Source organism: Sapajus apella, unplaced genomic scaffold (assembly GCF_009761245.1).
Source record: "Sapajus apella isolate SASKATOON/1434 unplaced genomic scaffold, GSC_monkey_1.0 scaffold17, whole genome shotgun sequence".
Taxonomy (NCBI): domain Eukaryota; kingdom Metazoa; phylum Chordata; class Mammalia; order Primates; family Cebidae; genus Sapajus; species Sapajus apella.
Genome location: NW_022436957.1, coordinates 2750621 through 2765663, shown reverse-complemented (window position 1 = coordinate 2765663; position 15043 = coordinate 2750621). Strand labels below are relative to the sequence as shown.

Below are 15043 nucleotides of genomic sequence, written 5' to 3'. Positions count from 1 at the left end.
CCTCCCAACTCAGTCTCCCAAGTAGCTGCAATTACAGGCATGCACCACCACAGCTGGCTAATTTTTGTATTAATTTTTTGTAGAGATGGGGTTTTGCTGTGTTCCCAGGCTGAAAAAATCTTTATCAGAGCATTTACTTGAATTCTGCTAGAAGTGTTTAAACCTTAATTTTTCTTATTAGTGTTATTGCTTAATGGAAAAACGACTGTATGTTCCTAGGTTATGTCAGGATATAATGCAATTTGATGTAATGGCAACATACAATAATAAATTGGTTGCTCCATCAATCTGAGTGACAACTAGTTTTTATACTGCTCATAAAAAGTGGGTAATTACCTATTGCCTATGGGGGCTGACAGATAATCTAATACCAGGTGAGTATAATATATAGTTGAGGTTTTTGTACCTAGCATACTTTTAAAGGATATGACATTATGTAATTGCCAATTTATTATTTGATCATAATACTGATCAATTTCATAGATTTACTCTGTAAAAACAAAATCTGTGAGCCATTTTAACATAGATTTAGTCAATGAAATCCTGTTCATGGTTTCAGGGCGAACTACTCAGTGTTTCATTATGAATAAATGGTTTTAGACCAGGACCATGTTACCATTTATTGAAGCAAATGTTTACTCAGTGTGAATCTAGTAAACCAGAAGAAATAATTTTCTCTTAAAAATATGTTACTGGCATCTGTCTTTGATTCACTGTAACCTAGAACTAAAAGAGTAAATAGCAATTTCTTGCTACTCCTTTATTTGTTCAGTGAGGATGTTGGTCACATAGTCAAAGCTAGTTAATATTAAATAACAAAGCCAGGAATGGATCCAAGATCCCCTAAGTTAAAATTCAAAGCATTTGTACAAAAACAAAAAGTTTGATGGCCAAAGCGCTACACCATTTGAGTCTTCCTGAAACACATGGCAGGATTTGTCTCATGCTTGGGAGCTCTTGATTTTCTGTTTCTTATGAACTTACAATGTTTGTTTCTGCCTGATGTGTTTATGTGTCTGCCTTAATTTAGACATCTCTGGAAGTAATTCAGTTCACTAATTGGGTTGATTTGATTTTTAATGTAGCCATGTGTCATAGGATCTGCAAACTTCCAGCCAGGGGATATCTCAGACTGCTAGATTTTCCCCCTAATTCCTGCTACCTAGCTTAGTTAACTGGTTAAAGCCTTTATGGTTATGGATTGAATTTTACCTTCCCCCATCCCAAATAATATGTTGAAGTCTTAACCCCTAGTGCTGCAGAACGTAACTTTATATTTAGAGATGGTGTCTTTTTAAAATTTTTTTGAAATGGAGTCTTGCTCCTTTGCTCAAGCCTGAGTGCAGTGGTGCAATCCCAGCTCACCGAAACCTCTGCTTTTTGGTTTCAAGTGATTCTCCTGCCTCAGCCTCCCGAGTAGCTGGGATTACAGGCAGCCACCACCACACCTGGAAAATTTTTGTATTTTTAGTAGAGATGGGGTTTCACCATTTTGCCCAGGCTGGTCTCAAACTCCTGACCTCAAGTGATCCACCCTCCTTGGCCTCCCAAAGTGCTGAAATTACAGATGTGAGCCACTGTACCTGGCCCCAGAGATGGCATCTTTACAAGGGTAATCAAGTTAAAATGAGGTCATTAAGATGGATCCTAATCTAATAACACTGGTGTCCTTATAAAAAGGGAAAATTTGGACACTAAGATATGCATAAATAGAAGGCACAATGAAGACTTGCTGGTAGAAGACAGCCTTGTGCAAGCCAAGGAGAGAGGCCTCACAGCCCTTAGAAGGAACCGTCTACTCCCTGCAAATTCAGATGCTGAAACCTAACCCCCAAGGTGATGGTGTTAGGAGATGGGGCCTGGGGAAGTGATGAAGTCATAAAGATGGAGCCTCATGAATGAGATCAGTGCCTTTATGAAAGAGACCCCAGAAAGCTCCCTTGCCCCTTCCATCATGTGAAGACATAGCTAGAGGCACTGTCTATGAACCAGCAAGTGGGTCTTTACCAGATACTGAATCTTCTGGTACCTTAATCTTGGACTTTTAGCCTCCATAAGTATGATAAATAAATGCAGGCTTTTTTAATGAAAGCCATCAGTTCATGGTTCTTTGTTGTAGCAGCTGTAGCAATCTCACACATTCCTGCAGAGTGATTTTAACATGAGGGTGACAAAATCCCAGAGACAAAAGCAAACTGCCCACAGGTGAACAAATTTATCCTGGTTTGTGCGGGAATCTCCTGGTTTTGACACTGAAAATCTCATATCTAAGGAAGCCTCTCAGTCCAGAGCAAACAAGGGCAACTGGTCACCCTGGCTGGCACCTGGACATTCAATAATGTTTCCTTTGGCCTTCGGGTGTTGATCACACTGTCCCCCCGAGTTGGTACTTTGGTTCTTAAGAACAACAGGTCAACAGGAACAGTGGCAGTCACCATCGTTGAAGGAATCTGACCAAGTGATTAGAACAGGTCTTGTGAATAGCTGGCATCTTTCAAAAGGAGTGATGAAAAGACTTCCTGTTTCAAAATATATTCCCCACAGCCCTGAAAAATGTCTAAAATTCCACTGCCCTTTTGATTTTTTAATAGATTCCCAGCCTCACAGTCTGTTTTAGGTCAGATTCTCTAGAAGCAGAGTCTGAGATGAGGACTCATGGGCCGGTGATTTATTGATGGAGGGCTCAGAGAACAAACCCCTCAGGAAACGAGGGAAGCAGGAGGGGATGGAGAGAGAAGGCAGACAGAGATCTGATTACAGCTGAAGCCTCAGCTTGATCCTACGAGGAGCTGTAGAGCATAAATAGTGCTATAGATTTGCCATGCCTTGTCGTAAAGGGACTGATCTCTAGTCCACTGTGGTGGTTTTAAAACACAATTTATTTGGGAGGCTGAGTTGGGAGGACCACTTGAGACCAGAAGTTTGAGACCAGCTTGGGCAGCATAGCAAGACCAGGTCTCCATAAAAAATTTAAAACTTAGCCAGACATGGTGGTACCTGCCTATAATCCTAGCCACCAGGGAGGCTGAGGCAAGAGGATTGCTTGAGCCCAGGAATTTGAGGCTGCAGACGGCTATGATTGCACCAATGCACTCCAGCCTGGGCAACAGAGAATGATTCTGTCTCTAAAAAAACAACCCTCACTCCAAAATAGCAACAAATTTACAACACTCTTTCCATCAAGAGACAGGGTTTGCATCTCCTGCCCTTGAATATTGGCAGAAGAGTGATTGCTTCTAACAATAGAATATGGTGAAAGTGACATGATGTGACACTTTAAAATATTTTTTAATTGTTGTAAAATACACATAACACAAAATTTTCCATTCTCACCATTTTTAACTATACAATTGCATTGGTCCATTTTCATGCTGCTGATAAAGACATACCAGAGACTGGGCAATTTACAAAAGAAAGGTTTAATCGATTTACTGTTCCCTGTGGATGGGGAGACCTCACAATCATGGCAGAAAGCAAGGAGGAGAAAGTCACATCTTAGATGGATGGCAGCAGACAAAGAAAAGACAGCTTTTGCCAGGGAACTCCCCCTTATAAAACCATCAGCTCTCATGAGACTTATTTACTATCACAAGAACAACATGGGAAAGACCTGCCTCCATGATTCAATTACCTCCCACTGGTTACTTCATACAACATGTGGAAATTCAAGATGAAATGTGGGTTCGGACACAGCAAAACCACATGAACAGTTCAGTAGTGTTAAGTTTATGTTGTACAATGGCCACGACCTCCCATATTCAGAACTCTGTGCACCTTGCAAAACTAAGACTCTGTATACATTAAATAAAAACTTGTCTTTCATGACTAGCTTATTTCACTAAGCATGATGTCCTCCTGGATTTCATCCATGTTGTAACATGTGTCAGAATTTCCTTTTTTTTTTTTTTTGAGACAGAGTTTCACTATTGTTTCACTCTTGTTGCCCAAGCTGGAGTGCAATGGCGTGATCTCGACTCACCGCAACCTCTGCCTCCTGGGTTCAAGAAATTCTCCTGCCTCAGCCTCCTGAGTAGCTGGGGTTACAGACGCACACCACCATGCCCAGCTAATTTTTCATATTTTTGGTAGAGACAGGGTTTCACCATGTTGACCACAATGGTCTCGATCTCTTGACCTCATGATCCACCCGCCTCAGCCTCCCAGAATTTCGTTTTTTTAATGCTGAATAACATTCTACTGTATGGATAGACCAAATTTTGCTTATTCATTTATCCATTGATGGACATTTGGGTTGCTTCCTCATTTTGGCCATTGTAAACAGTGCTGCTAGGAACATGAGTCTACAAATATGTTTTTCATACCCTGATTTAGTTCTTTTGAGTATATATCCAAAAGTACATTTCTAGAGCATATCATAAACCTATTTTTAATTTTTAGAGGAATTTCAGTATTGTTTTCCATAATGGGTGCACCATTTTACACTCCCCAAATACTACAAGGGTTTCAATTTTTCCACTTTCTCAGCAGCATTTGTTACTTTATGGGTAATTTTTTTAATAGCATTCATTCTAATGGGTGTGAAGTATATCTCTTTGTGGTTTTGATTTGCATTTCCCTAGTGATTAGTGATATTGAGGAACTTTGCATGTCCTTACTGGATACCATGTGACTTTTAAGGCCAGATTGTAAAAGGCCAAAGCAGATTTCCCTTGTTTGCTGACACACTCACTGCTGGAATTTCAGTTCACCCCAGTATAAGTCCAAGTAACCAGAGGCTGCCATGCTGTAAGGAAGCTCAGGCTACACCAAAAAAGCAACGTGCAGGTGCTCTCAACAGCCCCATCTGAGTCCAGACTTTTGGTCTTGCCAGCCCAGGCATGGGAAAGCGAGAGAAGACATCTCCAGATAATTACAGTTTCCAGTTTTTCAGGTCACTCCCATTCATTGGAGCCTTCCCTATTGAGGCCATAGACATCATGTAGCAGGACAAACTCTGCCCAATGTTCCCAGTCCAAATACCCAACCCACCCAATTTATGAGCAAAGAAAATGATAGTTGTTTTATTACACTAGGTCTGGAGTGGTTTGCTATGCAGCAATAGATCTCTGGAACACTTTGTCAGTCACGGGCTTTGGGACCTTCTGGGAAGCAATGTAAACTGCAGGTATTTTCATTTGGTTGAAAGCAGGTGGTGCATCTCTGAGCTGCTACCAGGCAATATTGTCAATTGAGCAATGGGTTCTTTGGGGGATACAATGGCAGAATGAACCTGAACAGGGCACCAACAGTCATTGCTACAGAGAACTTTTAGAAATTATTCTTCTCTAGGTTTGGAATTAATACTTTGCCAGGAAATTAGCAGTATCAAGCTGAAAGTAGATTAGAAAAATAAAGAATGATTAAGACAAAGGCTGAAAGGGAATAGTGACTGAGATGCTCACCCCATAATTTTTCCATTTCATAGCCTAACACCAGGCTGCTGATTCTTCATTTAAAGACATACAAGAACAGCTAAATCAATAGTTAGGAAATTGCCAGAAAAAGACTATTCTCTGAAGATGACATAAAATTTTGCAGAGATGTTCTCAAGAATATCAAGATGCCAGAATAGATGAAGTAGGCTTTCAACTTACAGCAAGTTCATACAAACAGAAACATTTTTTTTTTTTTTTTTTTTTTCCTGAGGCGGAGTTTCACTCATGTTACCCAGGCTGGAGTGCAATGGCGCGATCTCGGCTCACCGCAACCTCCACCTCCTGGGTTCAGGCAATTCTCCTGCCTCAGCCTCCTGAGTAGCTGGGATTACAGGCATGCGCCACCATGCCCAGCTAATTTTTTGTAGTTTTGGTAGAGACGGGGTTTCACCATGTTGACCAGGATGGTCTCGATCTCTTGACCTCGTGATCCACCCTCCTTGGCCTCCCAAAGTGCTGGGATTACAGGCTTGAGCCACCGCGCCTGGCTCAGAAACATTTTCTAGAAGACTAAGACATTTGAATAGAGAGACAGAAAGTGGACTTTAGAATAAATGTTAAATGCTAATTTGAAACTTTTCCCCTATGTAGAGTTTATGTGATGCGATGGGAAAAATTGTCATGAAAAATTCTCAAGTGTTTATAGAGTAAATGAGATTATAGGAAAACCAACTCATTCATATTTTGACCATAAACTTTATAGGAGCTTATGCTTTATGACTAAGATTCTTGAACCTTTAGCCCTGTTCAACACAATCTTAATTATGAATATGGAGCACAGGGTGCTCTTGGTCAGGTCACTCAGCTTTGAGATCTTGACTTAAATGTCACTGTGTCTGAGAGGTCTTTCTTGGCCATTCATTTGAAGTAGCAGCCCAGGTCCACTGCAACACATTGTATATTTTACACTTTCTCTTTCACATATACTGCTGTTATTTTTCTTGTACACTCATGTGCCTGTTTGTTGCCCAATTCCACAACCCCATTGCCACCTTCACTTTCATCTCTACCACCAACACTACCACCCTCACTGACACCACTATTATTATGGTTTGAATCTGACCCCCAAAGGTCATGTGTTGGAAACCGAAATCCCCATGCAACCAGTGTTGGGAGGTAGGGGCTAAGAAGGGGTGATTAGGTCATGGTGCCCTTATAAATGGATTAACGTCATTTTCATGACAGTTGGTTAGTTATCCTGAGAGTGGCTTTGCTATAAAAGCAAGCTTCACCCGCTTGCTCTCACCCTCTCTTGCCCTTTGCCCTACATCATGGAATTATACTGCACAAAATTCCTCACCAGTTGCTGGTGTCATGCTGTTGGAATTCCTAGTCTCCAGAATCATGAGCCAAATGCGTTTTTGTTTGTTGTAAATTAACCAGTCTGTGGTATTCTGTAATAGCAACACAAAATGGACTAAGACCACCACTGTCACTGTCATAAACACTACCACCTCCACTTTCAGCACCACCACCAACCATCACCATGACCACCACTGTCACCACAACATCAGCATCCATCAATACCACCCTTGCCACTATCATCATCACAAACAATGCCATCACCACTACCACCACCATCATCATCACCATCCACCATTATCACCAACCATCATAAACATCATTACCATCACCACTACCACCACCATCATCACCACCAAACCATTACCAACATCACCACCATCATCACTACCACCGCCACCACCATCACCACTATTATCACTACCATCACCACCATCATCCTTACCATCACCACCACCAGCACCACCATCATGCTGGCTTCACTGTAACCTCCATGAAGATGAGGGTGTTGTATTTCTTGCTTAGTGCTGAATCTGCCACGCCTGGAGCACTACCCAGCTCAAAGAAGACATTTAGTAAACAAGCATTTGTTGTTGAACTATAAAACAACAAGGATACAGCAGCTTTGACAATAACTTTGAAAGTTAGGGGGCAATATGTTCTCAGGGGAGGATTTGGTAGAGTGTCTAAGATGACCTGGATCTTATTTACAGAGGACTTCTTAGGGCTCTCAACAATCGGAAAATGGAAAACTTGGTGGGAACATTCAGTACAGGAAAGTATCTTGGAATACTACTATTGCATCCTGAAGAGCAATGAAAAGAATCTGAACACATTATGAGTATGGAGCTTTCCTCTGATTGAAACCATGATTGAAATCCATGCCCATCCTCTCAACCTGACCTTACACCCACCTTCTGGGGCCTGATGGGCTTCTTTTCCTCACCCCACTTCCAGCTGAAGTTTTCATTCCCAAAGTAAGTTGGATGATGTCCCGCTCTCTGTGAGTTTCTGTGACATTTTATTTTTCTCCACCATGAGTCCAATTGAGCTGAGAATCTCATCTGTTTTGTTAACTGCTGTGCCCAGTTCTCAAAGTGATGACCACTACAGTGAATGTTCTCACACAGACTTGTCAAAAGAATTGAGTCTGTGACATGCCCTTCCCCTAGGAGTGGATCTTCCCTGGTCTTCATCTTTGTACCAGCAAACTTGATATGCAGGTGGAGGCAGCACTAGCAATGCAATCCTTAGAAGTCACAAGGAGGCAGCATCTCCCTAAGGCAGATCACAAGTTGATACGCCTCTCTCATCCTGGCAGGTCAACGTGCGCTCACTTGTTACAGGGCACAGCTTCCCCAGTTTCATGAGGCAGCCCCGGAGCTAAATAAATTTCAATGGGTGGAATTAATTAGCTTTATTTGATATTTAAAAACACACTTTTGCTCATGTGGCAACGGTGCAGTCCTTGTAGCAAACATTGAATTAAAACACAAGGTTTAGGAATATTTGAATTTACTTTTCTATTTGTTAGTTTAAAGAAATTTGACAACCATATACTATCTTGCATTCTGTGGTATAATGTAAGTAATACAAAAAAACATAAATTTTAAATTTAAAAAAACCTTTCAGCTTGGTAAGGTGGCTCGTGCATATAATCCCAGGACTTTGAGAGGCTGAGGCAGGAAGATTGCTTGACGCCAAGAGTTCAAGACCAGCTTGGGCAACATAGCAAGACCTCATCTCTACAAAAAAATTAAAAAAAATAGTCCTGCATGATGGCACTTGCCTGTAGTCCTAGCTACTCAGGAAGCTAAAGTGGGGAGGATTACTTGAGACTGTGAGTTTGAGGCTGCAGTGAAGTATGCTGGTGCCACGGCACTCCAGCCTGGGCAACAGAGAGAAACTGTCTCTTAAAAAAAATTTTTTTTAATTTAAAAATAGAAAAACAAACTTACATTTCCATTGCTGTGAGTACTTGTTTTGAAACCAAATTTGATGTCCTATTTTACCCTGATCTATAAATTTACTTCTAAACCCTCAAGAAAAAAAAGTATTTTTTTTAGCTTAATCAACTCAGTGTGCTTAGATGTATATATATTTTGACTTAGGAGGTTTGTGTAAATTTGTTCCACTTTTTTTGCATCTCTCACATGATATAGGAATCTGAGGGAATGTTCAATCAAATGGCAATTAGTTATTTTCTTTTGTCTAAAAAAGTTACAGTCATTTAAAATTCAATGACTTGTTCACATAATTTTAAGAAGGAATGTGCTCTTCTGAATGTGGAAGCTCTAGAGATGTTGCTAACAGTAAGAACATCTACTGTTGAGTGTGTGGTTCAGTTCCCAAAATTGACACATTTACCAAGTGACTAAAAGTGTTATAATATTTCTTGGCTTCACTTTTTCCATATGTCTTATGGGAAAAATCAGTCTGTGCTCTGATGCAACAGTTGCAAGTCTCTGAATGAGAGAAAATTTAGAAAGATATGTTAGAAGGTATTTTTGATGGGAAGGTTGAGATGATTTTATGTAGATAGTTGTCTTGTATAGAAAATCAGCTACTTATTTTAAAACTAAAAAATATTTAAGACATACAATAATCACTTTAGTTCTGGCAATAGCTGGATTAACCCTAACCCTAACTGTAATAACCCTAACCCCTAAACTATAATAAGAGTGAAAAATAAATAGTAAGAATAGTTGTCAATAAAATAAAATATTCCTATACTCTGGAGACAAACTTGTACTACTTTAGTTGGGCATTTTGTTTCAGAACATATGGTTTCAGCAAAGACAACAGCATCGACAATGAAAAGGAATTACAATGGAATGAGCATGAGATTGGCAAAATAATGACACCTCTGTCCCAAAACATCTATATCTTAATTCCCAACACCTTTGAGTATGTTACTTTACATGGCAAAGGTAATTCATGTTGAGATGAAATTAAGATTGTTAACCAGTTGACCTTAAATTGGGGAGATTAATTGGATTTTCTAGGTGGCCCAATGGAATTACAGGGATTCTTTAAATGGGGAAGAGGGAAATAGAAGAATCAAGTGATATGATTTGAGAAATACTTGGCCAACATTTGCTGGCTTCAAAGATGGTAGGAGGCCAGGAGGCAAGGAATTCAGTCTGACTCTAGAAACTGGAAAAAGCCAGGAAGTAGATTCTTCCCGGAGCCTCCAGAATAAACTGTTTACTGACACTGGTGAGATTCATTAAGGGCTTCTGTCCTTTGGCACTGTGGGATGATGAATGTGGCGCTAAATTTGTGATAAGGTATTGCAGGTAGGCAAAGGAAACCAATATGGTTCCCTACTTTGGTCTTTGGAACAAAGAACAAATAAGTCATGAGTGGGAAATAGGAACATTTCTTGGCAAGTGTTATATTGTGTGGTTCCAAAAAGTGGGACTGGACCTAGACCAACTCGCCATTCACCAAACAATTGAAGTATCTTCTACAGTCAAAGCTTCCTTTCTTATCCTTTTAACTTCATCTAAGTTCAGTTTTTCAGAATGTTCCAAACCATAGTTCCTCTGCCATATGACAGTCAGCCACAAACATGGACACCAACGGAGAGCTCTGATATTGCATTATGACTAGAAGGGGGCTAGCACATTAACAAAAAGAATCTCCAGTGGATAAACCATCTATGGAAGATATTCCCTTCTCTATCTTGAATCCTATTCATTGATTTCAACTCTATATCACCAAGTTTCCCCACAAGATAAGCTGAACTCGAATGATCCAATATAGTGGCCACTCACTGCATGTGGCTGTGGGCACATGGAACATTGTGAGTCCTGGGATCTGAGAGACCAAAATAGACCCCACTCAGTCGACTAACTTGGACCCCAAGGTTAAGGATACAAAAATAACCTACTGGTCGAGGGTTAAGGGCTAGGCTGGAATGAATTTCCTAAATTCCTGTGGCTTCCAGAATCATACCCTTGCTAAACTCCCTAACAAGAGGAGGGATCAGACGTCTCCCAATTCTGGTGTACAAACCAGACCAGTATAACTGATTGGATAGAGGACCACCCTTATAAACACTCTTTTGTGATAAGCAACTGTAGTCCTTATGCCAGTTTCAGCTAGCCTATAGAAGCTGTGCACAAATTGGATTCGGGTCCTATAGTTCACATTTTATGTGAAGAGCCAAATTGTAGCTCATTTTAATGCAAAAACCATGCCCCAAGGTGAATATGAGACTAACGTTATGTATATGTTTACCCATTGTGCATGCACTTACCCCCATCGTAAATACATACAGCTTTCCGCCAAAACCTGCTGAATATGTGTAACCCCACTGAGTAATACAGAACCCGTGAGATTCTGTGTAAAACCTAACCTGCCTCTTCCATCTTTGAAGACAGAGTACTTTGGTCCACACCAGAGACTATCCTCCCAAGTATACAAACTGATATCACCAGTAAAGCTGTCCTTTCTACTATATAGCCATCCTGGTCTTCTTTTGGACAGCAATCCAAATTGAGATGTGTTTTATGTGCAAAATACACACTAGATTTTAATGACTTAGTACAAGAAAGAGAATGTAAAATATCTCAGTAATTTATAAAACATTATTGACATATAGCCAAGCACTGTAGCACTTGACTATAGTCTTAGTTACTTGGGAGGTTGAGACAAGATAATCATTTGAGGCCGGGAGTTAGAGGCTATTGCATGCTATGATCATGCCTGTGAATGTCGCTGCACTCCAGCCAGGGCAACTTAACAGAGCCCTTCTCTTAAACAATAATAATTATAATAAAATTATTTACATAATGAAATGATCATATTTTGTGTATATTGGCTTATATGAAAATATGTTACTGAATTTGGCTTCACCTGTTCTTTTTACTTTTTAAAATGAGGTTATGGGAAAATTTAAAATCATGTGCATGGCCCCTGTTTATGGCTTGTGTTATGTTTCTGTTGGATGGTGCTAGTCTTGAATTAATATTGTAAGTGATCATCTCCCCATCTACGAACCTCTGCAAATTAATTATCAGCCAACATTGGTAATGTTGGCCTTAGAATTTTGAAATTTCAAACTATAGATGTAATCACAGAAAGGACCTTCTGGAAATCATACCACAGTGTTTAAAATATAGGAATGGCTGTGCTTCATGCCTATACCCTCTCCAAGCTGACCTTTGAGAAATTCTGATACATGATTCTCTTCCTATAGAGAACTTACAGTGAGTTATTCAAATGGAATTAAGAAAATATAAAGACACCATGGGAAAAACCCTCTCCCTTTCAGTGGTTCTTTTTAAGATTTTCACTTTAATGACTCATTTTATGTGCTTTAAAATGACATTAAAAAAATTTTTGGAAAAAAAGCATCTGTTTCTTCCTTTAGACTTCTGAATGTAAAATGAACATCTTTGGGAATTTCGGCAAATGATCCACTATTCGTCTTAACTGAATGTGTAGGAGACAGTGGTATTCATCGACTCTTGCCTTCATTTAACAAAATGATTTAGTGCTTTCTTGGTATGAGACATATTGCCAGTACAGAAGACCTGATGCTTGTCCCTTACAGCCTTCTTATTTTTAGTAAGGGAAGCTTGGTGCCATAGACCTGTTGTCTTTCTAGTCTGGATGGTGCTACAGAAGTGTCTTTAAAAAGGACAGAAGTTTCTTTGGCATTTTGAGTCCTTAAAAAGGAGGCCTCTAATGTGTCAAGGATTATTTTCAGCACAGACATGTAAGCTCCATCTGTGGAAGGTAGTGGATGCCCCACCCACATTCCCTTGGCCATTCTCCGTTTGCCAGCAGGTATACTAGAGGGTTCACAGCCAGCAGGTGTACTGGCGCGTCTGGCTTCCTTCTTCTCAGCTCAGGACTGGCTCTGTCCCTAGGGAACTTACTCAGCTGCATGTGGGTCAAAACCCCTCAGACAGCCCGTGGACATGGAAGAAGGGAGTCAGAGATCAAATGCCTCCTTCCCTGGGGTGGGGGTGTGTTTCCAAGACCCCACCTTCCTTCCCAGGGATGAGAGTGACTAAACCTCCGCTTATTAACACATCCCCTTTTATTTCTGTAACTCTCACTCCCCACTTCCCCATTGGGCTTTTTGGATAAGCTCTTGCATAAATAAGCCCGCTACACCCAACTCCTGGTCTCGGGTTGACCCCTGGGGGAACTCAGATTAATATATCTGTAAGAACAATCTATGGCAAGATTTTCAAGCTGATGTTGGCAGAGTTTCAAAACTGGCATATTTTTTCAAATTGTGCTATGAGCACACTTCAAATATCACAATTTCATTTTAATATTGTATAACATTAGCAACACATGGAATTATGGCATATTAAGCATTGCAGTGTCATGTGATGGAATTTCTTTAGAAAGCATTAGGGGAAAGGTGATGGGGAGAAACCATGAGTCCCATACACAGTTAAAAACCTCCCTTTAATATATTCATTAGAGCTTTGCGCAGTGGCAGTATCGTAGCCAATGAGGTTTATCCGAGGCGCAATTATTGCTAATTGAAAACTTTTCCCAATACCCCGGCATGACAACTTGAAATATAGTCGGCCTTGGCAATTTTTGACAGTCTCTACGGAGACTGAATTAAAAAAAAAAAAAGAAAAAAATATATTCATTAGAAAGCCTCCTCATCTTACAGTGTTTCAAACTTTGGGGCATGCGTCTTGCTTTTTATGGAATGGGAGTATATCAGAGACTCTAGTCACTGAGCTCACTGATAGCCTTAGGGACTTTAATCCCTAAACCTTCTGGGGACAGATCAAAAGACTGGTTTCTCCACAGAGATATAAATTATGCAGGAACTGGAAGAGAAGTGGAGGGTATTACTTGATGAAACTTTGATCAGATCCTTCTATACTAAAGTCAATATAGATGGGATTTCCAAAGATTTTATTATGTTGGAAAATGTCTGCATATGCAAATATGGCTCCTGGGATCATCACAGCTATAGTTCTTTCTCTACAAAATACCAGAAAAATTACTTAGATTTACAGCAATAAAGACATACCTGTGATGTTGTGACTCTTTCTTTTATTATAGTGTCGTGTGCATTTTTACTTCCCTATCTTTCTTTCAAGGGTTAACATTTTCAACCCTTCTATTATAATTAAAATCATGATATATTATTAATATATCTTCCTTGAGTTTGGATAACACATAAGCATTTCATTGGGAGGCAGAACATGAGAGTGTTAAGAACATTGACTTGAGGGCACAGTGGCTCACGCTTGTAATCCTAGTACTTTGGGAGGCCAAGACAGGAGAATCACATGAGCGCAGAAGTTTCAGATGACTCTTGGCAACATAGTGAAACCCTGTCTCTTAAAAAAGATTAAAATTAAAGTAATAAAGAGAAAAAATAGGGGTCAGGCACAACGGCTCACACCTGTTATCCTAGCATTTTGGGAGGCGGAAGAGGGAGGATTGCTTGAGCTCAGGAGTTTGAGACCAGCCTGGGCAACATAGCAAGACTCTGTGTCTATAATAATAATAATAAAAGAACATTGGCTTGAAACTGAGCTACATGGGTCCAAAGCCTGGCTCAACTGCTCTCTGACCTTGAGCTGATTATTTATTCTGTGCCTCAGTTTCTGCATCTGCAAAATGGGGTTTATAACAATATCTATGTCTATAATTGCTTGATGAGTTCTTCCTGCCCACTGCACAGGCAAAATCAGTTCATTGAGATACAGCATTGCAGTAGAGAGAGAGTTTAATTGATGTGAGGCTGACCCATAAGGGAGAAACAGAGTTATCACTCACATCAGCGTCCCTAGGAAGATAGTATTTTTATGGACAACTTGGTAGACAGTGGATTAGGGAATGGGTGCTGCTAATTGGCTGTGGGCAAAATTACAGGGGTGTGGAAAATGGTCCTCATGCATTGAGTCCACCTCTGGGTAGGTCCATAGGACCAGCTAAATCATGAGTCATGAGTCCTGCTGGGGTCAGTCTGAAAAACAACTTGGAAAAAAACAATCTTAGGTTCTACAATGGTGATATTATCTTTGGGAGCAATTGCAAAGGCCACACATATTGTGACCTCTGGCCATATGACCCCTGAGCAATAAGGAATTGAATTATAGAATCTATGCCTAAATCTTAGCAGAGTTCAAGCCCTTCCCATAATCCTATTCTTATTGCCTTTCCAAGGTGGTTTAGTTTTGGGGAAGTCAGTTTAGTTTAGTTGAAGGGCTATAATCATTCTTGCTTTAATGTCAAACTACGAACTAAATTCCTCGTAAAGTTAGCTTGACCTATGTTGGGGAATGACCAAAGCATCTTGGAGGTCA

General features: G+C 40.2%; 1 non-coding gene across 1 annotated transcript; it reads left to right on the top strand.

Moving 5' to 3' along the window:
* Window positions 1-13188: 13188 nt before the first annotated feature.
* Window positions 13189-13329, top strand: LOC116556832. The gene has a single exon (XR_004271181.1). It is a non-coding gene; the product is annotated as a U4 spliceosomal RNA (small nuclear RNA).
* The last annotated feature ends 1714 nt before the right edge of the window (window positions 13330-15043 follow it).